The 25,504-nt window shown below is 41.4% G+C and overlaps 1 long non-coding RNA gene across 1 annotated transcript in view; it reads right to left on the bottom strand.

Annotated features, from left to right (window-relative positions):
* LOC124161831 overlaps positions 1-8,703 on the bottom strand; it is a 47,154-nt gene extending 38,451 nt beyond the window's left edge. Inside the window, exon 1 of the long non-coding RNA XR_006865413.1 lies at positions 4,408-8,703. This is a non-coding gene — a long non-coding RNA (uncharacterized LOC124161831). The remainder of the gene's footprint in view (positions 1-4,407) is intronic.
* Between the last annotated feature and the right edge of the window lie 16,801 nt (positions 8,704-25,504).

The raw sequence follows: 25,504 nt of genomic DNA, 5'->3' as shown, positions 1-25,504 counted from the left end.
ACTCAACGCTGAGAATTTTATACTTTTGAGCTTCATTACTGCATGTGTACACGTTAGCGTGAGGGAAATGAAATAGCTAAGAAAAATGACAAAATAATTGCGCAATTTAGACAAAACAGCCAAATCTATTCGCCGATTAAAATATTTAGTATCATATAGTAAAAATAAAATGTAAGTAAAGTAAGGCGATCTAAATAGCAACTTCAGAATAAAATCAAGAGCATGTAATCTGTACATCGCAATGGATTCGTTTTTACATCAAATTAAAGTAATTAACTATACAGTGAATTGAAGAAGGCAGTGCTGGAAGGAAAGAGAGGCTCCCAGATCACTTCTGTAGTGCCCCATGGAAACCTATCGTATTCGGCAGAATACTATAATAATAATAATATTGACATGCCATATCTATGTGTTCCACGAGACAGACATTTAAACATAAAATTTCATGATTTATATATTTCATTAAAGCCTCAGGACTTTTCTCCTTGTCATTTTAATGAAAATAAAAATAAAATAGAACAACCGTAAATAAACTGGAAGGCGAAAACTACAGTCGACCTACCTTGGTCTTAAGACTCTATTAGTGTCCAAGAGATGTACTTATAATTCGTAGTTAACCTTGTATGGGCCCGTAATGTGACGCAGCAGTTACGCGGGAAACATAATGGAAGGAAAAATTGAATGCAAAGTCCCTGTAGGAGGTACAGGGGACAAGTACCTCGGACAGATGAAGAAGGATACGTGGAGAAAGAGCCTCAGAGGTACAGAGAGGTCTAAGAACTAGCTTCGGATAGGGGGAAATTGAGGACTCCTGTATACAAATCTTAGGTTTGAAATACTATGTATGTATGTTTGTAACAATATTTAATAATACTTTAACGAAGTTTTATATTTTTTATGGTATAACAGTTTTTTTATAGATTATTTAAATTGCTTTTCGCTTAGCTGGCAGCATTTTTGATCTATAGGCTATTCTAATCTGCGTTTTTCTAAATCATGGTATGTCATGCCTTAAAAATTTCAAATATGTTTTTCCTACTAAGCCAAAAAAATTTCTCAAACGATCCATTCATCTCAGAATCTCATTTCTCATTGGTATCCATCTCAGCATCACCAAATATTTATATTGTCTATGCATTGCTACGGTAAGCTGTCAGATCCTTCTGGAGTCTCGCCAACTTAAAATTTCAACGAAGCGCGCCTGTAGCGTAATCAAGAATTAAACTTCCAGTATTAGTTTAAACACTGCACCATTCATTCCTGGAACTTCAAATTGAATAAGCATCAGAATGATCTCTCTATCTCCGCACGACTTACCTGAATGACTTTATATGTTTTTACTCATATCATCATAAATTTCACCGTGATTTAGCTTTGACCGCAACTTACGGATTAATGGGTCTCAATTTCTATTTAGTTAGCCTTATTAAGGTACCTTTTGCGGCCTATCGATGTTAGCAATTACTTCACCACTCACAGAATTTTTGTATCACTCTTCTTCATTCTGCGAATGTATCATTTAAAAAATTACATATGGTTTACTATTGCGCATGAAAGGTTCTTGAAGCTTTTCGGCGAAAATGTACCGAATTGTGATGGTCTTTTTACATAGATATTCAAAAAGGCATCTTATTTATTTCAGATTTGTAAAAGAAGTGGTGATGTTTATTTCCGTCCGATAAAAGTTGCATTTAACTCCGTGTATTAAATAACCTGATTGCGAATTTATCTCCCTCTTGGGATGTAATTTTTATCGAGACCAAAGAAAACTGTAGATCGCCGCTTCCGAATTTCCAAACAGGTTGAGTGAAGAAAATTTTGTCCTTCGTTGGATTGTCTGTGCTGAAAAAATCCTGAAAACGCTTGACCCATTCTTCGCGAAATCCTTTTAGGTAGAGACTCCTTTTGAGACCTCTTTTCCATTCCTTTTGAACGATAATCACTTCTCACCGACTTGCTAGTCGTGAGTTGTAGCTCCGTCAATGATGCTTTGTTGGCCACGGTCGTTTCCGCCTCCGAATTGGTTCCCGAGTTTTCTCCCGTGGGGGGCATCGCGTCTGGGGTGCAGACGAAAGGAGGACAATAACCTTCCCTATTACAATTAGAATAATTAATACCACCCCATTAATGGACATCCGACTGCCTTTGGGCAATCTCATGGCGCGCCTAAGAGTAGGAATAGGATAAGTGGGTGGAAAACTCACTCTGGGGAGGCCGATGAGGATGAATTCGGTCAATGCTTGAAGAGTCGGTTTTACGGGTAGCAAGACAGCCACTTATGTTCCGATGCGCACGCCTAGAGATGTTAATCGGACAAAAAATATCAAATGGAAAATTTTAGTTATGTCGAGTTCCTTATAAAAATAATAATTGTTTTCACTAAGCTTGTAACGAGATATAACGATTTTTCCGTTTTATTTTCGTTAGCATTATTGTAGATTGTAAGTTTTCTTTTGAAAACTATCGGTAAACTCTCTTAGAATTCTAACCGGCGGAAGATATCGATAGCCATCCGTAAATCAATGTCGTTTTGTGGCATTCAGATACTGATTCCTGAAGAAAATACCGACTTATATCAAATCCGAGTACTTATCAAATTAATCAGGTAGATAATCTGATTTCAAACATTTTATGTCGGTCATAAATGCCGTTACGCCCGCTTAGTATCCTTATAGACTAAACTGCGGCAGCTTGGAATCACAAACTAATCATTCATATAGTTAGGGAGCTGTGCATGACCATGTGAAACCATCTACCGGGCTGACGTAATGGAATACCATATAGATATATTTCGGGGCCCTTTACTGTGGTATATCGATGGTTATCGACACCTATCCGAACTTTTGTGACCGGCGACTGCACAATTGAGATAAAAAAATTTGCCTTTTTTAAATTGTTTAATGGAACTAAATTTTTTCTGTCGTAATTTTTTTCCTTAGCAATGTAAGGCTGAATGAAACCGAGCGAAAAAAAGGCACAAAAACGTGGAAGTTTTGTAAATAGCAACGCAGTTTTTCGGCCGTTAATCTTAATTGGAAGTGGAATAATGCACTGGTATTAAAATTCACCGGATTCCAGGCCCATGAAAAACGTTATTATGCGGGTTGGTTGCAATAGCTACTAGTTGAATTGGACCCACCAATCGTAGAAACAGTCTAATTATCGCCACCGAATCAAGTTTTTTAAATTTTTGGTTAATATTTATTTTTATTTCATCAAATTTACCTTAAAAGCCACCTCAAATCTATTTGGAATTTGCGATGTATTTTTGGTGGCATTGTTGTATTTCTTTACAAAGTTTCCGTTACCTTTAGTTACGAAGCATGATTACAATACTATTTGGTAATATAGACTTGCCGCTTTTAAGTAATTAAGAAAATGTTATTTCGATTGGCTCCCGATATTCATGAATTCTTCCTCGCGACCATTAAGATACAGACCAGATTCAGATATGAATTACCATTACATCAATGAAATAGAAATTCGTGTGTTAGCTATCTCATGTCGTAAGTTCAATTTCAATTCTAGTACTGTTTTTATTTAAGCGTGAATATGCGAGAAACTCATGTCGAATGGTAGGGGAAAAATACCATTATTTTCCTTTTTACGTCGATGAAAAGTAATGTTGTGAATTTACCATTAGAAAATCAAAATAATAATTACCACCTTCTAATAAAATGCTGGAGAACAGGGACGAAAACTTTCTTACGCATAAGAATTTTCATCGATGAAATTGGTCGCAATACCTTTTCATACTCTTTTGCATTTTTTCCCAGAAAAAATCGGCAGGTAAAGGAAGGAGGAAACTAAAAATTATTTCAAGCGTGTTAAGTCCATTGGCTTGTTATATGTCACGACTGAGATAGTGCAGAACGCGTTTCTATCATTATATCTTAATAACCAAATGGTTTTTATGATTTTTTTGATAATCAGCTAACATAAAATTTCTGCGCGGAAACTCACTCAACATGGTACTTAATTTAAGGAGTTATTTTCACTGTGACTTTTTCCTTGCAATCTGGATTTTTAAACTAATTGGATTCTGATTTTTTTATTGCGAGAGTCGGTTGTTTTGATATAGACTCAAGTGAAAACTGGCGTCCTTTGCTAAGAAATAAAGTCTAAATTTGTTGTTGTTTTTTCTTCAACTAAATGAATTAATATTTAGTCGTTAAAATTTCAGTAGCTGTTGGTATGTTTGATTTTTCCATGGTGTGCTGGATTGGAATTTAATTTCTGGCTAACAGAAAGTAGATTGGGTAAGCGGTGAAGCTTCATTCGCTCGAAAAAATAGTTTATAAGTTTCGGTCGTATTTTTTTGTCGATTCCCACCAGTGGGTCTAAATTTTGCATTTATGACGACAATACACTTCAAAGCTTGTTAAAGGAAAGTCTTTAATCTCTTACCTTTGACACGTTTGTCTTCGTGCTCCAATCTCAGGAGCGATGTCGGTTGTATGGAAACTCGAGGTCACCAATTCATCTATACCGCGCACGAATGCTAGTCCCAGCAGGGATTCCTTCCGCCAATTCAAAGTAGCAGGGTTTGCATTAAGCCTGATCATCACATCTTATGTCGTGATCTTCTCCGGTTTCCTTTCTCTTTTGGTGCTTCCCTTTTCTTTCATCCGCTGCAAAAGAAATCAGAGACGGAAGACAGACACAGCCCAAATCCTACTGGTAATAATAGATGTTTCTTATATTTAGCGTTCATCCTTTCAGTGACACAACTTCCAACAAGATTTTTTCAAGCACATTGGCTATTTTATTCCCTTAAACATCATCAAGCAATTTAACTTATTATGTTAAAATGTAGTTATTTTAAATTTTACTGTTCAGTGGCGCATCATTTTCTATGAATTACTTGAATGACATAGAAATTTTATTAATTTATTATAGCTTTTAATTTTATATTTATGCCCCAAAATGCCATCCGAATTGACTAGTAAAAAACCTTGCAGATCAATGAGATTATTATTTACATAAACGATAGAATATGGTTTTTTAATATGAATAATGAAGTATTCCCAAGGTAAATTGAACGTGCATCATCAAGGGCAAATGAAATATTATTAGAGAAAATGTATTTATCTCCTTGTATTACAAATAGGAAGTGATCCGAATCTCATCAAAGTTTTAGTGCACAGAATCTGGCGGACAATAGAGAAATCCCATACTTTAGAAAGAACTTGCCATGAAATACCTTCACAGAAAATGGCATTTGAGCGTGGTGGGAGTAGTTTGGGGCCTTGGTATAACCGCAATTGAGACAATGGTAGCACAACGTACTCGAGTTCCTATTGCATCGGCCGCATGAGTCCGACGTCGGCGGTCAGGCGGGAACCGTGGCGCCGCCTGTGATGTCCGGCGGGCGAGTGATGCTCGGCGCTCTGCCTCCGTCAGCCGAGGCGGGCGGGAGACCGAATCCCTGCCGGGAAACCCCAAAGCTGGCGACCGGGCGGGAACGACGTCCACGTGGTCCCCGACCGGGGGACGGCAGGCGGCGACTCTCCCGGCGGGGAAGGCGTCCATCGCGCGGCAACGTGCGGAGTCGCCGCCGCAATCTGGTACCTCTTGAGAGCCTAACCTGAACAGTCTTACTACCGGAAGAAAGCCCTCCCTTCTCGTCGGCAAATGCCGTCCTCGAGCAGGAATACTCATCATGCTCGATAGACGGAATCGACAAAAAAAATATATAGGAGAAAAATCATGTTTGCTCTTTTTCGCGTCCTCAGAAATATTTGAGGGCACTATAGAATCATTACGTTAGAAATTGATGCATTTGGCCTGCTTGCGTTGTCGCAAGCTTGATTCAAAAGGTTTGACGCTTGAATTGGCGTCGAACACTTTTGAAGAGTGCATTATCTTTTAAGCAAAGACTAGAATTAAGATTAGTGGGTGGTCTCCTCGTAGATTGGCGGCCTGGTCGGGTTGCGCTGCGATCCGTCGATGGTTTGTCGTTCCCCGGAATGGTGGTTATGTATCACATGTTAATCGGATGGGAAGGAATGTAACATTTCGAACCCTCTGATATAGGGTCAAAACGGAAGGATTGTGCAAAATTATTATTTCTCTGAAAGATGTTTAAAAGCTTAGAATGTTGAATATTGTTCTATCTTTACGGCAGTAATAGCACTTTTTTGATTGAGCTAATTTTTATTTAACTTGAATTAGAATCGGAATACTGTTTGGCATAAGGATCGATTTTGTTTGTTAATGGAAAATATTATAATGTTGATGCATAAATAATTTAAATTGCATTGAAATAAACCTTTTAGTTCAAGCCTTATAAACTCACGAGTTCTTTCGTCTATCATAGTTTTTCCGACGTTTTAAATGGCTTGTCGAAAAACAGTTAACCTACCTACTTAAATATGTTTTGGGTCGATTGTGATTTTTTGGATTGATGATTTGCTTTTATTTTTTTTTGGTACATTGGAATTGTTTGGAAAGGCATATTGAGGAATGGCGAAAGCGTGGAGAGATAAATGTAAGAAGTCGGAGCTTCTTTCCATTCTAAACGTAGGGCTGATTATCGTAGATCTCCCGTTATTGGGTCGCGAATCCTTTAAACCTATGCACAGATGTCGAGCTTCGAACACTATTCCTCGGGATAGGAAGGCGATATGTTTATCCAATCTATTTTTAGCCGAATTGATATAAATTATGAAATTAACTATTAATCTCAATATCCAGCATATATAAATAATATTTCAAACTATAATTTAAAACGCTTCGCTGAAAGCAAAAGTAATTTAAATTAAAGAATCGAGGGTTTATATTATTGTAAAGTGAATTACGCTTCCCATTGGGGTGAAATATAATAGCCATCACTTTGTTAAAAATTAGGGATACACAATGCATGTTCCAATGTTAGTTAATTGTGATAAATGTTCAGAGAATGATCTTTTTATTTATAAAGATAGCTGAGTGAATATAATTGTCTGAGCCCGGAAATGGAATGGTTGACGAGACAAATTATGTGCATGTATCACCGTCGTAAGATATGCAATTACCTGGCTAGCCGTAAAATTGTGCAAAAATTACCTTTTGGAATAACCCGAAAAGTTAAAGACCTATGTAACTCTAGAATTATTCTTTCTGTCGTGACATGCATATGGTCTTACATAAGAATAGGGAGTAGAAACCAAATAAGTATCTCGCTGGACTGGGACGCCTTTGACTTACGTATCCGATCTTATCTAATGAAACCACTAACCTATGTGTTTCACTGATAACCGAACAATTTAGTGATAGAAAAAGGAAACATTTCATTTTCTTCGACGTTTCGAGTGAGGTTACACTGCCACGTATGTAGCGCAAGAAACTAGCAGCAAGTATATCGTCATGCAATGAGACCATGTAAACTCTTTCAATAACTTTTAGAACTTCCAAATGTGTATTTTCAGCATGAGCTATGATATAATCTGATATCCTAAACAGTTGTGACAGCTCTTAGAAGTTCCGCAAGTATACGATCTAAGTTCTTCCAACTAACCAATTACATTGCTATTCTTTTGCTGCAAGTTACTTGGGCTGTCTGCATCCTCTCACGATTTCCTCTTTCAGTAATTTTGGAGCATTTATTTGTAAAATATCTTGTGTAGGCACCATATGAGGGAAATTGTGTAAACGATTTCACGATAACCCATTGATTGGACGTGAACAGTGTCAGAGGCTTTCATCCGTTCAGAAAAAGTTGCACCTCATAAAACGGCCTTAAGGAATGATCTGAACGTCTCGTGTCTTTGGGCCGAGAGGGCGCCACCGCAAGCACAGCCGCGCGCCCGAAAAGGCGTCGCTCCCCGCCGGCTGAACCCCAGCCGCCGCGCCGCACCCTAGTCGGGCGACCTAAACTCCCCCGCGTGTTTAGGGGTTGTTGTTGTGGCGCGCGACGGTGTTGCGCTATATATCTTGGTGTTTTGGCCGGAGGGGGAGGGTTAGTTTGCGAAAGGGGAAGAGAAAGAGGGGAACAGCGAAGGGGTAAAGCGAAGATGATGTGAAGAGAGAGAGAGAGAGAGGAAGAGGGGAGGTAAACAGGAGGGTGGAAATGTTTAGTGGGAGGCGACGGATGAGGGAGGGTCGCGCGCAGGCGGAGCGAATGTTGTTGAGGAGCGCCTCCCGAGGGCGAAACAGGATAGGTAGGGCGTCGGGGGAGGGAGGGAGGGTGGAGGGCTCGGGCCAACCACCGAGTCGCCGCCCGCCTCGGCGCAAACCAACCAACGCCTCTTGTTTATTTGTTTATTTATTTTCGAATCGCAACGGCGAAACAAGGAGGCGGGCACAAGTGAGCGAGGCCAGTGAGGTGGAGGCGGGTTGTTGTGGGAGGAGTGTCGTGGGTGGGAGGGCGGGTGTGCGGCTGGGAGGGAGGAAAGGTGGGCAAAGGGGTGGTTTGAAGCCAAAGGTAAAACGGCGTGGAAGCGGAGGACGGGTAAACAAGAGGAGATAGGGAGGGCATTGCATTGAGATGGGCGGAGGCTGGGATTTTGAGGGGAGACTGCAGAGGTAGAATTCTGAGTGGTGGGTCCCTGAAAGGGTTTTCTGGAAAGATCTTTGAGGAAACGATTAGACCCCAGGCGTAAAAATAGTGGTCTCTCCCCTGAGTAATCTCATAAAACACGAAGATGGAAGCGTGATGGTGTTGAATTTTTGCATTTTGAAATAAATACTTGCAATTGTTATCAGATTTATTTCGACCTAGGTTTCAATGTTACCGCCTTGAAGATGATGTAGTAACATTGGAACCAATAACAAGCTATAAAAATAAATTTTATTATCGTTGAAAATTGAAAGTATTAATTTCAATATCTAAAAATTTTCATCAAAAAGGAATTCGTCTTTCTGTCGCTAATATAGCTAAATAAACTTTTAGTAAGACTAATGCCACTCAATAAAACTTTCTTGATACTCCTAAAACATTTTATGTTTAAGTATAATATACTGTCGGTATGATTTTTGGACAAATTAATTATTGTAGCGTAACGAGCGTTATTTCGTTGAACTTAAACCTATAAAGGTTTGTCTGATGTTTGGTTGGATGGTTAATGTCAATTTAGAAACTAACTCCTCACTGAATATAAAACAAGTAGGCACTGATACACTGCTAATAAAATCGACTTTCTTTTATAAATTCACCTCGGCTATTTCTTCCACTGACATGCTAATGCCACTCATTAATACAATCTGACCTTTCACTGTACGATCTGGATTTTTTGATTTAAACTTGCTGTCGATGGAGGATGTTGTCGTGTGGTACTGACATTGTATTGTAATGGTTGTTAAGATGATTGGACATGTTGTGTCTGGAGAAGGGATGGGGTAATGAGAAGGGTTTCACATGGTTCCAAACATTCCGGGGAGGACGGACAGTACGTCTGCATCCTTCCATCCTTCACCAGCACCACTGTCGTCGTCACCATAAGCGCCCCTGCAATCCAATGCGTTATCCGCGCGACAAGTACACACACTTAAAACACTTAAAGCCATGGCCGATCCAACATCCCTGCTATAGAGCGGGGGACCTGGCCTCCAACTTTTTACCTTTCCTTTTTCTCCTCTTCCCAACTCACGTCAACCAACACCACTCACCATGCGGCTCATGGAGAGATCCTCCGGCTGTTCGTCGTCCATCTTGAAGGGCGGCGGCGGCGGCGGCGGTGGAGGCGGTGGGGGCTGGGAGGGCCCCGGCGGCCCAGGGTACTCGGCGGCCGTGGTCGCGTGCGGTGAAGACACGTCCGAGGCGGGAGTCGCGTCTGCGCCGGCGGCAGCCGCTCCCGCGAAGTCGGACTCCTCCACGGGGTCCGCCTCGCTTTTCACCGCGAACGTCCGTGGATCCGTGGCGGCTGCTCTCTCCGTCCTCCCCGGGCGGCCTGGCTCCCCTTCTCGCTTACACCGTCCTCGGAGTATCCGCTGCCTCCGGTGGCCTCTGGTGAGGAAGCTCCGGCGTCGACTGGGCTGGTCCTCTCGGAGACCCTAGAGTGAATCCCTTCGTCTGGCTACAGATGTTTACAAGGATATTTCCTCCTTTGGAGTTGCCACTGCTACGGTCTCCGGAAATATTTAGCGAGGAATATCCGATGTCAAGTTGCCTTTTTTTCTACGGTACCCGACTGCGAACCTCTTGGTTTGCCCTCTGAGGGTTCCTCGCGTTCGAGGGTCGTTGGGAATGCTATTGGTCGATGGTTTCGTTGTCGAATTATAAGGTTCGCCAAGTGTCAACAGCGCTGCTTTGCCCGGAGGGTTCTCGGGCGTCCCCTCTCGCAACTCCCGTCAGTTGGCCGCGCGGCTTCGCCTCCTCCTGCTGCTGCCTGTGGGTCGTCGCTTCTGTTTGGACCGGTGTCGTCAACCGTTCTGATCGTGGTAAACAGAGAGCAACCGTGCCACGGTGCCGCTCCTGCCTTCCCACACTCCCGCGCTCAATCTCTCTCTCTCGCTACGCGAGCTTCCAGGATTCCCCGCCAGGTGGCACTGCTAGGTGGCCGGCCGAGAGGCAGAGGACAGGGGAAGAAGGGGGCGCGCGAAGTCTCTGTATTCGCCCGGCCGCGCGTAATGGCATTTGGCAGGCGATTTAATTACCCAGGCGGAAGAGAGAGGGCGGGGGGGAGTCGCGGTCTGGGGTGGGAGCCTTCTGAGGGAGGGGAAGGAGACAAGGTGGGGAGGGAAATAAACCGAAATCGGGTGAGGTTCGGAGGGGAAGTGATCCTTTAAGGGGTAAGATACCTTCTGTCCCTCTGGTGGGATTTTTCCTAACTTTTACGGGAAGTAGAGAGAGAGAGAGGGAGAGGTATTAAGGGGAGCGGTGAGCGGGGGTGGAAAATGGAGGGAGATTCGTATCTGGATGCCACGGGGGCGGGTGTATCGTGGGATTGGGTTCCTTCGTGCCTCGGGTCGCTCTTCCATTGGCCGGTGGGTGGAGCCTCTTCATCGATTCCTTCGGTGCGCGGGAAATGTTCCGGAGGCCGCCCTGAGGATGAGGGGGAGGCACGGTGGAGGAGGCTGGTTACATTTTGAACCGGGGACGTCTTGGTGGAAAGAAGTGGCGGGCGGAGAAATAAAGGAGTTGCCCGTATCCTTCTGCAATGGGGAGAGTGGGCTGGGGTGTGCTCTGTCAGGGGGTGGACGAGAATCTGGGGCGTAGGAGTGCTGGCAATCACTTATTTTTTATTTTCGTGATGCTGCCTGCGTGCATGGGTTGGTGGATGTGTGGGGCATTCCGGCAGTGAAGTAAGAGGCATTCTTTAGCGGCGGTGGGGTCGAGGGGGTGGGCGGTGCGTGACGTGGAAGGCGACGTCCGTGGGAATCGTGACGTTGGCGGGATGAGCAGGGAGATAGAGAAATGGGAGTCGTCACCGGTCCGTGACCGCAAAATTTGGGGTGACAGATGTGAAAAATGCCCTCGCGCGATGCTCCGTTAAATCTTCGTGCCAAAGCTGTGGATCGAATTGCATTCGATTCAATTCCGTTTTATTTCTTATTTACACCGTGTAAATAATTGCCAACCTTGAAAAAAAAACTGATCAATGGCATTGTTTGGACAAATTTTGACGGCGACCAATTCTCACACTAAATATGCATTAAAAATAGCAGGCATCTGCAGAAGATGAAGTAGAGATGTCTTCGATATTTAAAACAACATTGTGTGGTTTAATTGTATTGTTATTGATATTTAATTGTATGGTTGTTTATCATTATAGTTATTTACCTATCATTCTCCCGTTTTTGACTGCTGTTTCCATTAATGTATAACTAGTCCGCTCTTGAATCGTACATATAATTACTTCACCGCAATATGAGTTGTGCAGTAAATAAGCAGTTATGAGAAAAATCAATTATATATTTTTCAGTGAATTATTGAAATGGATTTTAATCAGTTAGATGGGCGATTCAGTGATATGCCACTAGTACATAAATTGCTGTCGTTTTTTTATGAAAACACAACCAATTAAATCTGAATTAGAATATATTTGCTTCGAATAATACAACTGTTGCTAGATTATGATTTTAGCATTTTAATTTAGTCTATTGTCGTTGGAGACAATAAACCCCCTATCATACCCAATAGTTGCATCTCACGGACTAATTCTAGAGATGCACGACTTCGTGGAATGTAATTTGTCTTTATGATTACAATTTTCTTTGAGAATCGTACTTGTATCCCTGATTATTGTAGTTGCTGTGTTTTGTGCTCAGAATATTAATTTCTTCTGTTAGTTATTTCTTTAAATATTTCCGTTAATTTCGCATCTCTTCATAGCATGACTTCTCTGTTTACTTTGTCTTTATGATTACAAGCTTCTTTGAGAATCGTGCCACTAATCCTGATTCATACAGTAGACGTACGAAGTATAATTAGATTTTTTTCGTCTTCTGCTCATTATTTTCTTCTAATATTTCCGTCAATCATCTTTACAAACGTAAAAGTCTCCCTGCTGTGAAGCCACGAAAAAAGTAATACCTCTAAAATTTCTCTGCCAAAGAATAATGAAGTATATTCCTAAATTTAGTTAGTACACAATGATATCTCTCGTCACATGCTCCTATGAGAGGACTTATGCTATAAATATTGCCATCGTGCTTTCTGCTTCATGCTCTAAAAATCTAGAATTTCCCAAGTTGTCTGGTTGTTTAAAAATACGTAGCCACGTGGGAGGTACTGCAGGTAAGAACCGTAATGCATAGATATGAAAAAGGGTTGAGATATAGGTAAGAATGCTAGAATATCAGGGAGAAGCATGTGGAAAGGTGGAAATAGACGTAGATAGGGAGGCCGGAGGCGGACGTGGGGGTGTGGCGGTGGCTGCGGGAGGTCAGCGGGGGCGGGCGGTGGGGAGGAGGAGGCCGTGTCGCGGGGCCACAGTTCGTCGCTCGACAGGCAACGCCCCTTTCTGGCTGGCACGCGGCCTCCGGAGGGCACTCCCACTGTCTTGCGCAGAAGAGGTGAGCCCGAAGAGCGAAGGGAGTGGGAGGGAGGGAGGGAGCGTAGGAGGAGAGGCTGTGGAGGAGACTCGGAGGAGAGGTGGATCCGTGAGGGAGGGAGAGAAGGAGCCGTCTGTGTGAGGAGGGGAAGTTTCTGCCGGGAAAGGAAAGGGTGGACGCGAATTGCAGACGGGAAAAAATATTGGTGTGGAAAGAGGAGAAAAGGAAGGTAGGAGACGAGGAAAAAGGAGCATAAAAGAGGAAAGTGAGAGAGGGAGAGAAAAACAGTGGAGGGATCGAGAAGTGAAGAGAAGGAATCGGATGGAATGGATCGAGGAGTGTTAAAGTCGGGATGGTTTGGGAGGGAAAGGATAATGACGCTTGGATTGCGAGGCTGGAAGTCCGTGGAAGATATGAGCGTGTGGATGATCGGAAATGGGATTTTTAGGGAAGACACCGAAGGTGCAAGCTTCAGCTAGGATTTTGCTATCCGTTATGTCGTCACCAATGCATCCCCGGTCGCCACAATATGCTATTATTCGACGTCGATAAAATACGATGCTATTCCTGGTTTTTGCTGAGGCTGGTATGGTCTTGACTTCACTTTCTGGCTTGACACTTGGTTCAATTCAAATGGATCTCGCAGAGAACGGGTTGTTTGCCGAAATTTGCTGGGGAAAAAGAGGGATTGTCTCAGATTGAGAAAAATATTGCAAGATTCGGAAGTAGGTTGGCAAGGGCACGAAGGAGGGTGGGGTAATAGTTTTGGGAACGGGAGCAGGCGATGGGTATTTTGGCTAGGTCTGGCCGAAAAAGCGTGTGAAAGTTTTGCGAGAGGTTGGGCGAGGGAAGACTAAAAGGGGGCGAAGATATGGTGGTAGTGTGTTGGAATATTCTTGAGTCCAGATGGCTGCCGGCCAGAATAGAAGTGCGCAAGTTCTAAGAATATTTTGTATTTACAAATGCATGGGATTTGCCATGTGGATACATTTTCTTTCATTCATGCATATAAGTTACATAGGTGATTTGTAATCCTCTACCCGATTGGAATTAATGGGAATATCATGTCAGCCACTTGCGAGGTCTGCCTTAGATTTACCATCGTAATGCCTGCCATCTTTGTCAGTAAAAAAGTTCGTAATAAATGAGTGATAGAGCCATATTAAGCGTCACCCATATGTTGTGGCTCTAAACTATTTACCATTCTTGTCCGCTAGAATGAATATGAGCATTATTGATTGGAATGAAGGACACGATATAACGAATGAATTGCTCCTAAAGCATATCTTCGGTATTATTTATTGCCATTCAATCAAGCAGCTCCATTGCCTTTATGCTCAAACTTGGGGAATGCAAGTGCGACGACGTAGTTTCTGCTAAATTTAACTCGAAGGAAAATCCTCCACTTTTTTTCATTTATTCTTATAGTCTAGGTTTCTCTATGTCTCCGTCACCCACTGAACCATAGAAAAAGTTGCATATATTCTACTTAGGTTTATTCATGTTCAGGGATGTGATCAGTACCGAAATTACACAATGGCTTCTTAATGCATCCATACAATTTTATATAATGATAGTCCTTAATAGTTGAATTGGAACATGATCTCAATTTGATGTAGTGTCACTGTAATTCCGCATGATAGTTTTATGTCTACTAAAAATGATAATTTAGGTAATTTTGCGTAAAGATGGTCTTATCAATCAACATTTCAATACTGCTTCGTTCTTTGACTTTTGTGTTCAAATTCTTATTGCTCTTTAATGAAATGAGAAGGTTTTGCATTATATTCAATAGCAATGTAGTTGGAAAATCTGTAGCTATCAGATGGAAGACTGACTAATGAATACTTCATTCTGGCTTCGTGTTCGGTCGATGAAAAAAGATACACCAATAGTCATCGTCACCGTCCGGCGCTTAAAATGAATACCTCTTAAAATATAATTATTCTGTGGTTATGTGACTATTTATGATTTATTGAGCAAGTAAAACTGAAGGAGGTGCGTTTGGAATAATTAATGTATCACCAAATCTCATATTCGTTTTGGGAATGAAATCCGATAAATACGTGAAATACTGTGTTTTATTCGTACTTTTTTTGTACACCATGATTTAGCTTATTCATGATCAAAAGGCAAATACATTTGAGCTTAATTGCAGTTAGGACACTTCTAATGCACTATTATTCATTCAGAAATCACATAACCTTTCCTAGATGGTGGTTGCCTAGGCTGTTTGCAGTCAACATAGTATGACGTACTCGTATTCTCGTATTTTCCTTCACATGCTATTTTCAGCGGAGCTTTGTTGATTCATAGTGCGAAAAATTCACAGAGGAAAAATCATTCGCCTTGATCGGGATTCGAACCCGGATCCCTCGATTTCCGGCCGAGTGCTTTAGCCAGTTAAGCTACCAAGGCGTCATTCTCCTCTGTGGAAATTTGTGGCTTATACCGGACAAGGTGGTATGGACTGCTGAGCATATTATGCGACTAGCAGTCCAGGTCGTGCGCATGGCGCCACAGCCGGAGAGCAAAGCCCGAACTTTGAACACTAGAGGTGTTCGCTGTGGACTTATTTAAGTATACCGGGACTAGCCACGGTGATAACTTTTTACGGAGTCACCCGCAATGCACAAATAGTGCGAAAAATCCACAGAGGAAAAATCATTGGCCTTGACCGGGATTCGAACCCGGATCCCTCGATTTCCGGCCGAGTGCTTTAGCCAGTTAAGCTACCAAGGCGTCGTTCTCCCCTGTGGAAATTTGTGGACTTTACCGGTCAAGGCGAATGATTTTTCCTCTGTGGATTTTTCGCACTATTTGTGCAGTGCGGGTGACTCCGTAAAAAGTTATCACCGTGGCTAGTCCCGGTATACTTAAATTTGTTGATTCATGTTTACCGGGCATCAAGGATTTGTGATTAAGGCTATCATATGATAACGTTGTTCATATGACGAATGGAATTTATTTTTGAAGGTTGGTCCTCGCATATATCTATGGATTATCATTGATATTGTGGTAAGATGTGATGCAAGTGCTGAATTGCCCTACTTAATCGTCGAGGCTCTGAAAACACATTTTCTACATTTCATGCCCCTTAATTCGTCAAATCAGCAATTGGCCCCTGTAACTGGGCCAAAAATACCTGGTGTAGTCAGTATGCAATAAAACACCGGTATAAGTTTTTCGAGCAGACGGAGAACTTTTCTTATTATCTTTGCGATCAGTATAGCTCTAAAATTTTGGCTTAATGAAAATGTCTCATTTTATTTTGAAATTACTGACAATGAGATCATGCTATCATCCACTAAAAGTAGTTCTTGGTGTATTGTTAGCATTAGGACTCTTATTCTGGTTTGAAAGAAGAAGCTGAGCTGCTTATAGGGGGGGGGATAGGGAGGGGTACTCTTTTTGCAGCTCCTCATTTTTACATGCGTTTTACTCGTCATAGATATAATTATCAGCTGTTGGAAACGGGAAGATTGACGAATTTCACGAAGAATTACATGAATTGTCATCGAGGGGTGTGACGCAGGTACATCTTCTTCGGGAGAGAGTACCAAGAATCTAGTCTGAGGTTTCAGGCGAGATGGAGTGGAAACGTGACATAATGAAAATGAAAAAGCAGGAGCAATTTCCACAATTTTACATTTATTAATACTACCGGTTTCGCTTTTCAGCATGATGATGCTGAACCTGATGAAACCGGTCGTATCAATAAATGTAAAATTGTGGAAATTGCTCCTGCTTTTTCATTTTCATTCATATCGTACCAAGAATCGTTAAATTGAAGGACGTAATGCAGGGATTGGTCCTTCAGAGGTGCTAATCATGAAGCATAAAATTGACATGAACGGAGGTTTGGAATACCTAGGGAATAGGTTGTGTTTTTGACTGCTCAGTGGCTTGAACCATTTATCTCGTCAATTTATCGGACACTAGTTAAAAAAAAGTATTGATGGTATTTATCTCTTAGCGGTGTTGTTCATTATTGCTATAACGGTGAAATTAATGGAGATTTATATCCCTGGATGAATAATTGCATGCTCCAATCACGAAGCATATCTCGATTATTCACCGCCTTTCGAAATTCTGACTCATCAATTGAGAAAAACGGATATTTAAGGGTGGCTATGTAGGATGGCCTTAATCCTTCTTCCTCATACGGTTTCATTAATCCCCAAGGTTTGAAAACGCTCGCGAGAATGACATGTATGTATATTTCTTGCACAATGGCAATAGTTTTTACTTTTTCGATACATATCAGACGTGGATTTATTTAATGGAGTTACATTTTAATTTTGTCGACTAAAATTATACTAAATATGTTTCCAGACTTGATTTCATTCGATCGATATCGATGTTTTGATCATGTTCATGTTAAAAATTTTTCTACTCCTTACTTTTAGTTTTTATTCATTTTCAGGGGCTGCTCGCTAAAATAATTGGAAAACTAATGTCAATAATTATGTTCTTGATTTTAATTATGTCTTATTTCAGTTTCTGTGAAACTCGCGTAGCAATTCATGATAAGCGTAAAAGAAGATGCAGATATTTGTTTGGTAGGAAAGATTTAGACGGTAAATCTCTGGGACGTCGCAGGAGAGATTTCGTCATTTGCTTTGGTGGTGGAGTTGCTCAGTCCAAGACATTCTCTCCCTCTGTCCTCGTCCCTTTCGTAGAATTCACAATTAAAGCACTGCGTCGCCGCCCTGCTCTGCCGGCTGAATGACGCCGTCTACGTCGCCACGAATAATTCATGGCCCCGTGTCAGCGGCGGCACTGCCACGCGCTCGCTCCACACTCAGATTGTCCTGGGAGTGGAGGTAACCCCCTCTGCGGTGGAAAACCTTCCTTTACCGTCTACCCTGCATCTCTCCTCCCTCATCATAGGGGTAAAATATATGCGGTTTCGCGTCAGTTGCTGTTCTAACACGCACATTTTCTCTAAATTTACCTATCCTCTCTCATATGCATTTCATTTAGTGCTTTTTGCGCTCTCCATATCCATTTTTTGCTCGAAAAACCAATTCCAAAGAAATTACGCAGGTATTTATTTTTTCTGACCTTCAACTGCATTCCCCCGTTCGCGTAGGCAGTTTATCATAACGGTAAGGTATCTTATTGCGCTTTGATTCTTTATGTAGTTCATTACAAATATGTATTACGTTTATATAGGATTATATTTATTAACTCCTAAGAATGCGTTTGTGTGACAGTGATCGAGTTTTTTTTAGCCTCTGAATATTTTGACAAAAAGCTGTAAATTTTTTGAAAGGTATTTATTTTTCACATTTTAATTTAAACGGGACGAGTCGAGAAATAAAAAAAATATCGTTCTAACTTAGTAATTCTAGCTGAGTGACGTAGTCGCTTCACGTTTTGTAAACTGAGATTCTTTAACACTCTTTAAGTTTTATTAGTTCCGGGTTGGAAATATTCCGAAGTCATTCTTACACGATCACTAATCTTTCGTTTCGTTTAAGCGCCTAGTAAGCCGAGGTATATTATTGCTGGATTCCCTTCATTCTGAGTAAACGCAAATTTATCTTTCTGTGTTTGAAAAGCAGTCCTTCGTTTATTTTCCTGTAACACTATTTTTTATCTTAAGCCTTCCCACACGCTATCTGAATCCTTACGGGAGTATTTTTGGAATATTTCTTCAAAATTCCCTCCTCATTGATTTTGGATGCTAGCATATCTTATCGTTCACAAAACCTCACCATTTTGTAATTTATCGCATATGATTCTACCGTTCTTGAAGATTCATCTTCATTCACAGCTCTGTAGAAGTATTCTCTAACCAGAAGTAATAAGTTGTTTTAGCAATATAAGGTCATGAAAATGAGTGAGACAGTTTGTTGGTTGATATCAATATAGGCTCTGATAACATCTTTTCTATGATTTTACGTGCTTTTTTATTGTGAAATAATTCCTTTTTCGCCCTCCCTATGGTTGTTACTGTGTTATGGCATTTAAGTTACATCGATTGTGTAATTAATAAAATCATTTTACAATGTAATTTTATTGCGTTTTTGGGAAGCGTGGGATGAGTTGGAAGCTGGAGTAAAAGTGGGAGGAGTGATATTCAAATCAGTGAGATTCGCGGATAATCAGGCGATGATTAACCAGTCAGCAAGGGGGCTGCAGGCTCTAGCGGATGCATTATGCGAGCGTTGCGAGGAGTATGGGATGAGGATTAGTCACAAGAAAACGAAGGTTATGCGGTTTTGTAACGCATCACGAGCGAGGAATGTGAGACTTAAGATAAAAGTGGATGGTGAAAAACTTGAGCAGGTTGAGCATTTCAGCTATTTAGGCAGTACGTTAGAGGAAAACGGATACATTAGTAAGGACGTAAGGAAGAGAATTGCATTAGCAAAGGAGGCGTTCATGAACAGGGAGGAGCTTCTGAGAGGATCGTTATGTAAGAGTTTAAGGAAAAGGTTAGTGAAGAGTTTGATCGGGAGTGTAGCACTCTACGGTGCAGAAACGTGGACACTGAGGAAAGAAGACGAGGGAAGATTGGAGGCGTTCGAGATGTGGGTATGGAGAAGAATGGAGAGGGTGAAATGGACGGAGAGGAAAAGGAACGACGAAGTGCTGGTGCTGGAACTGGATATGGTTGGCGAGGAGAGGCAGCTTTTAGATGAGATACGGAGGAGACAGAATCTATGGATGGAGCGAATACTTAGCGGGGAGGGGATTTTGAAATGGTGTTGGAGGGTAGAATGCTAGGGAAACGATGGAGGGGAAGGAAAAGAATAGGCTTTTTAGATAGATTGAAAGGTAGTAGGCCTTACAGTGAATTGAAGAAGGTAGCGCTTGAAAGAAAGGGAGGGACCCAGATCACTTCTTTAGTACTCCATGGAAACCTACCTTAATCGGTAGAGTGCTATAATAATAATACTCAACTCTACCGGGTAATCCTGTTTTCAAGGTTTTTCACCCTATTAATTTGTCTATAGCCTTTTATTAACCGGCTCTAAGACCATTTCATTGGTGAGAGCGGTAGTAAATAGCCCCTAAGTTAAGATTGCCAAGTAGAGATTCGGAAGCAGAAATAGCGAGGGAATGGAGACAAAACGTGGCCAACCGGAAAAAATATCGGGGCCATCATAATCCAGTGCGTTTGTGAGCTCACGGGTTTAGTTCTCAGGTGCCTTTCCTCCCAAAATGTTCGTGGGATGGATATAGTGTTTCCATTGCGGACGAAATATGGCGCGACACCTGGTTGCACGGAAGGGCCAGACGAAATCCAAAATATAGAAGGTTGGGCTAGGGGGAGCGAGCGTTGGCCATGGGGGGAGCGAGAGTCGGGAGCGGGCGCGGAGGGGGTTAGGCACTTAGACTGGTGGTTGAACATTTGCGTGCCAAATTTTATGATGCGTCGGCATCCTTTCGCCCTTTGTATTTCAGGTGAGGGAGTCATGAAAAACTGTCCCACTAAAGAGAGATGAATGAACTTCCTCACTTTCGTTTCACTTGGCTCGTTAGCTTACCCGGTCAGATCCAGAGCATTAATTTTGCGTGCGTGGCCGGAAATATGAACCCTTTGGTAATGCTGGAAGGCCTTTTCCTGATGATATTTCGGGCGTAATGAGTCGCACAATTGGCTCATGCTTTGATACGCAGTGCCCGAATGGGTCATTAAGATCGGCGACTCAAGTGGATATTGCCCTAGTGTATGACCCGTTTTTAGAGCGTCACCTGAATTGGTAAATCGTTCCACTGCGGCAATTCCAGCTACAGAATCAAATTGCTTCCATAAAATATTGAAATTTCATATAATTTTTAAAATGAGGGCGGTTATTTTAGTAAACTCTGGAAGGATATGACACTGCGGAAAAGATTTTCTCGCCATTCTTTTATTTGGTGATATATATCAAGTTCAGGAAAGGGAGCTGATTTTCAATCGCATTCTTTTAAAATAGCCTGGTAGAGAACTAAATATTTATCTCAGAAATAAGTGATTGAATGTACAATCCATTAAATGGAGGGTTTGGCCTTTTATCAGTTTTAAGGAGCACCTTTGTCTTTACAGATTTTTCTGAAAGATGTTTCAATCTCTTTGTTTGATATTCACATCCTAATCTTTTTCATAAAACTGTTAGGCTGAATATATGGCTTAATGTTATTTTGTACATTCTGAATTTATTGAACATTTAGAGTATGCTCAGCTTCTGATTTTGATTCTAAGCATTATGCAAACTCAGTGCATGTCCAATATTTCTCGTAAGAAACCAATTTATTTAAATTAAATTTGATGATTGTAAAAGGCCACCGAACCATTAAAAAGTTGTAACGGCAGAGTTAGAATGTGTAATTTCCGCTATCCGTCACTGCCTCATTTATGAAATTATTGTTGGAGTTGATGCCTATAGATGTTTATATCAATATGCCACTCTAACGGATATACTCTGGGAACCCTATGCGAGAGAAAACGTAATATCAAGAGGTGGTCTTGCTTATAAATTTCAAGCGGAGATACATTTTTTCCAACCTACTCAATCGCGATCGACGTGCCGTTTGGTCCCTCAGCAAATTTGACCCATATCCACTGTCTCGCTGAGGGGAAGGAGCGTTTATTATGATAGCGGGGAGAGGGGAGGCAGGCCTGTGGCGACGGATACAGTGCGGGGGTATGGAGAAAGAAAGGCAAGCAGTGTATAGAGAGGGTGGGAAGGATGAAGGAACCCTAAAAAATTCTCGTGAAAGATAAAAGGAGGATGGATGGAAGCAAGGAGGGATGGAAGACAAAAGAAAGGGTGTATCCCTCTTTTAAAGAGAGAAAGATTGATAAACAGTCAATTGAATTACAAAAACTTCATTTTGGATGGATGTTAAAGGGAGACCTTTCAAATTTAAGAATTTTTGCGAGCTTAAAGGTGGTGTTCCGAATTTAATGTTGAATCGTCTGCGATCTTTCACCCAATAAGTATCATTCAATGTCAGTATACGATGACGGATCTCTAGATCCCCTATCTAATGTTCTCTCACCAATAATCCTTGCGTGAATTCTAGTCATTTAAATTAAGCGAGGAGTATCTATGTACTTTTATCGCTGTTGTATCTGCTGATAAATAGGGCATGACATGACATTTTAGTTTTGAATAATTCTAATAGAATGATAACACATCATACCTTGTTGGTGAATAAAATTATGAGTACCTAATAATGGTGGAATAAATATGCAATTATGGTAGATAACGCATTTATTAAGCAAAGCATTTTCACATTCTCTGCTGCATTAGCCCGGAAATTTATCGTAAAAACGAACCTTTACTGTAAATGTCATAATGTACTGTTAATTTGTAGTTAAAATAATACTATGGCGGTGTTTTTGCTCAAAAGACCAAAAAATATTCCTAGTGTTTCGAATGAGTATGAACTTAATAGTCTACAGCCCCTTTGTAGGTCTTGATTTCCAAATGATTTTTTCCCATTTTGGTATCGCGATCTCCTAATTTTCTTAAGGTCCTGTATAAGTTAAAAAAAGAGTTTGTCAATGATAAACGGGCTTTGATGAGTAAGGAACCTCTGGCGTAACCTTAATATACCGATTTCATGATTAAATCCTTTACTTAAAACTTCATTTCATTTCACCGTCGTGAGAATTATTTTCAGCCGTCGAACGCTCTGGAAATATTTTCCTTTTCATTGTTCACTTTCAACGGACCAACGGTCTTTACTCCTTGCGGAACGATTTCATACATTTAAGTTAGCATCTGCATCTTGGTTTCGGTCCGTTGGGCTAAGGAAGTTTAATTTAATCCGTTAATCGTCCCAATTTTTTTTGTGAGTAACCGTTTCTTCGTACCCAACGGTTTCTGACATACAGAGTGAGCTTACGTTAGCGCTAACGAAATGAGAAAGTTGTAAGATCAAGGTATCTTGAAGTGAAAATTATTACGACAGCTATCGTATATGAAACTCGATTTTCAATATTGAATTATTAAACTTAATCTGATAACACTGAATTATTCGGCAATAAGTACGAGATAATTCCAAAACAGAGATTTACTCTCAAGGAGTTAATTTGAAAAGACAAAGATATACCAAGCTGCAAGAATCAAGTCTACAGCTATGGTTAAGTCTGATTAGGGATTAAATCTCACTATTAAGATAAGGCCTAATGTAGCTTGATCGGTTCTGGTTAAGGATGAAATCAAGTTTGACTTATAGTTTTGATCTGGAAATGAGCCGGTATAATTTCCTATGCGGTATGATATATTTATCACCACTTGTGTAGCTGTGTTGTTGCGCACTCGTGTGTTGTAACCAGCGTAAGACACATAATGATGTCTCTTCGTATTTATTAAGTACTGCTATTGCGGTAGGTTGTATTTAGAGGAAGAGGATATGAGACCCACAATCGTATTCCGGAGTAATCAGCTCCATTTCAGCCATTTGCGATCGGGGAACGGTGGTCAATTGGTCATATAATATAGCGGGAAATATATTCTATGTTATAATAAATTGAATCCTAGAACATATGGCACATGCTATGCATAGCATATTAAGTATAGGAATGTGGAAATTTAATGAAAGCGTATTGAAAAATAAGCCTGGTTACCCAAGAATATCGTTTTTTAGATTTAATTTCCTATCTTTAATATTTGATTAAACTTAGGCATGGCTTTCTTGGTTAGACGCTACTTCTCTTTTAACTGGTGTTCTTGGGTGACCACTGAGATAAATGTTTTCTCTAGTTGGGAAATGGGTGACTTAAAAATTCAAGATTTAATGGAATGGTCGTATTTTTTTAAAGATTAAACTGCTATTTTAACAAATTTCATTTTCAAACACCCTGTACTTGAAGATTGCAAAAACGTCGAGAATCTGTTCTTACCTAATGACATATTTTTGACTGGAATGTCTTAGATGTTAGTTTTTGAACCAGCTAAAAGAACTTGATGTGTAAACGGTGGTGGAATTGAAATGTTCGATTTCGAAAGTTCTGGTTTTCATAAAGGAAAGTGCCAATGGACAGCAAGAAGTTAAGCTGAGGGCGGTTTAAAGTTTAGGCGGTAATGTGTCCTTCTATCAATTCCCTGATGAGCGTTCTTCTAAAACACTACCTTGGTATTGGGTATCAGCTATTTGAAAAAATATCATCTCTTTTGTCTAAGAGTGTATACAAACTCCGCTTGCTCCATTGAATTTCCCATAGTTATGAGATACATCTTTGGTGTATGCAGGCCTGGTAACATGAAAAATTGACGCACGTACAAGTTAGTGGGCAAATGCATGAGAATGTACCGTATAAACACCCAACTTGTACCCATTCATTTACAGATGGATCATGGATGAATGGTCAATAGATCGTGAAACCAGGCCTTGATAATCAGTTTTATTTGAAATATTCCTGTTCTAATTTTTTTTCCGTCATTATTTCTGCCGAATAGGATCAGAGACTCGTGCTTCCCCAGTTGCTTTCTCAATTCGTAATCAAATTTTCAGCCATAAAAATAATCCTTCGGCCTATTTTAGTTGAACTTTTAGCACAGGATGTGTCGCATGAATGGCACCGAAGAATGCAGAGTATCCGGAAGGAATTATCGTGAGACTCTCAGACGCATAAAAGTCGCACCCTGTGGGTGGGTGGTGGAGATGGCCTCTAATGAAGGGTGAGAATGACGCGAACACGGTCGAGGGCGTGTGGGGAATACGGGTGCCTCTGCCGCGCGAACCGGAGCTTATAAGGCGGCGAGGTCCTCGGACCAACTAATTGAATATCGTGCGCCCGCGAACGGAAAATTTTCTCTCACAACAGCCCACCCTTGCTTCCTGGTATAAAAAGGCCGTAAAAAGTTTTTAGGAGCGTAAATTTCGTTCCCTATCCCCACCCTTGCACACATATTAGGCGCGGTTTTCTCCTCCTTCCCTCTCTTTTTCGGATACTTCTCAGTCCTCGTCGCAATTTCGGAAAATCGTCCGAGGGCGGAGGAGGGTGTTGGGGATCGGTGTGAAGAGGGAGGGTATTTTTTTTTGAGGGTGGGATGGGGGCGGATTGAAATGGGACGCTCTACAACGACGCAAGAAGGGTCCCCAAGGGACGTGGTTGTCGAATGTGTAAAAAGGGAGGAAGGATACTCTCAGGGGAGGGGTTATTGGAGGAGAGCGGTTTTCAGGACCGAAAAAAGGAGAGAAAGACATTCATAATAAGTGCGCGTGAGGCGAGAGACTGGGGGGGTCGGTTATAGGAAACGAGGAAGGGAAAAACTGAACACCCCTTAGTGATCAGGGGAGGCGAGTGTTGGATGAGAGGTGGGGAGGGAGAAAAAAGAGAGGTGTCGCTAATATAAATTATGATTAAGGAACGTTTTTTAAGGGCCAAGAGGGAAAAAAGGGAGGGTGTATGCGGGTCTATCGAGGAAAGTATCTGTAATGGGGGATCTGGCGCGATCGGCCTGGAGTCGAGGGCATGACGGGAAGGAAAGGTAAAGACGATGGACTGAAAAAAAAAAATATATATATAATGGAAAAAAATTGAGGGGACTTGTCGCGAGGGAGGGGTGCGTTCCTACCACGTGGGGGTGGGTGGTTTCCACGATCCAGGGAGGGGATTGTGAATGAGAAGGGGTGG

Source organism: Ischnura elegans, chromosome 1 (assembly GCF_921293095.1).
Source record: "Ischnura elegans chromosome 1, ioIscEleg1.1, whole genome shotgun sequence".
In the NCBI taxonomy this organism is placed as follows: domain Eukaryota; kingdom Metazoa; phylum Arthropoda; class Insecta; order Odonata; family Coenagrionidae; genus Ischnura; species Ischnura elegans.
This window is presented reverse-complemented; position numbering and strand designations above follow the sequence as displayed.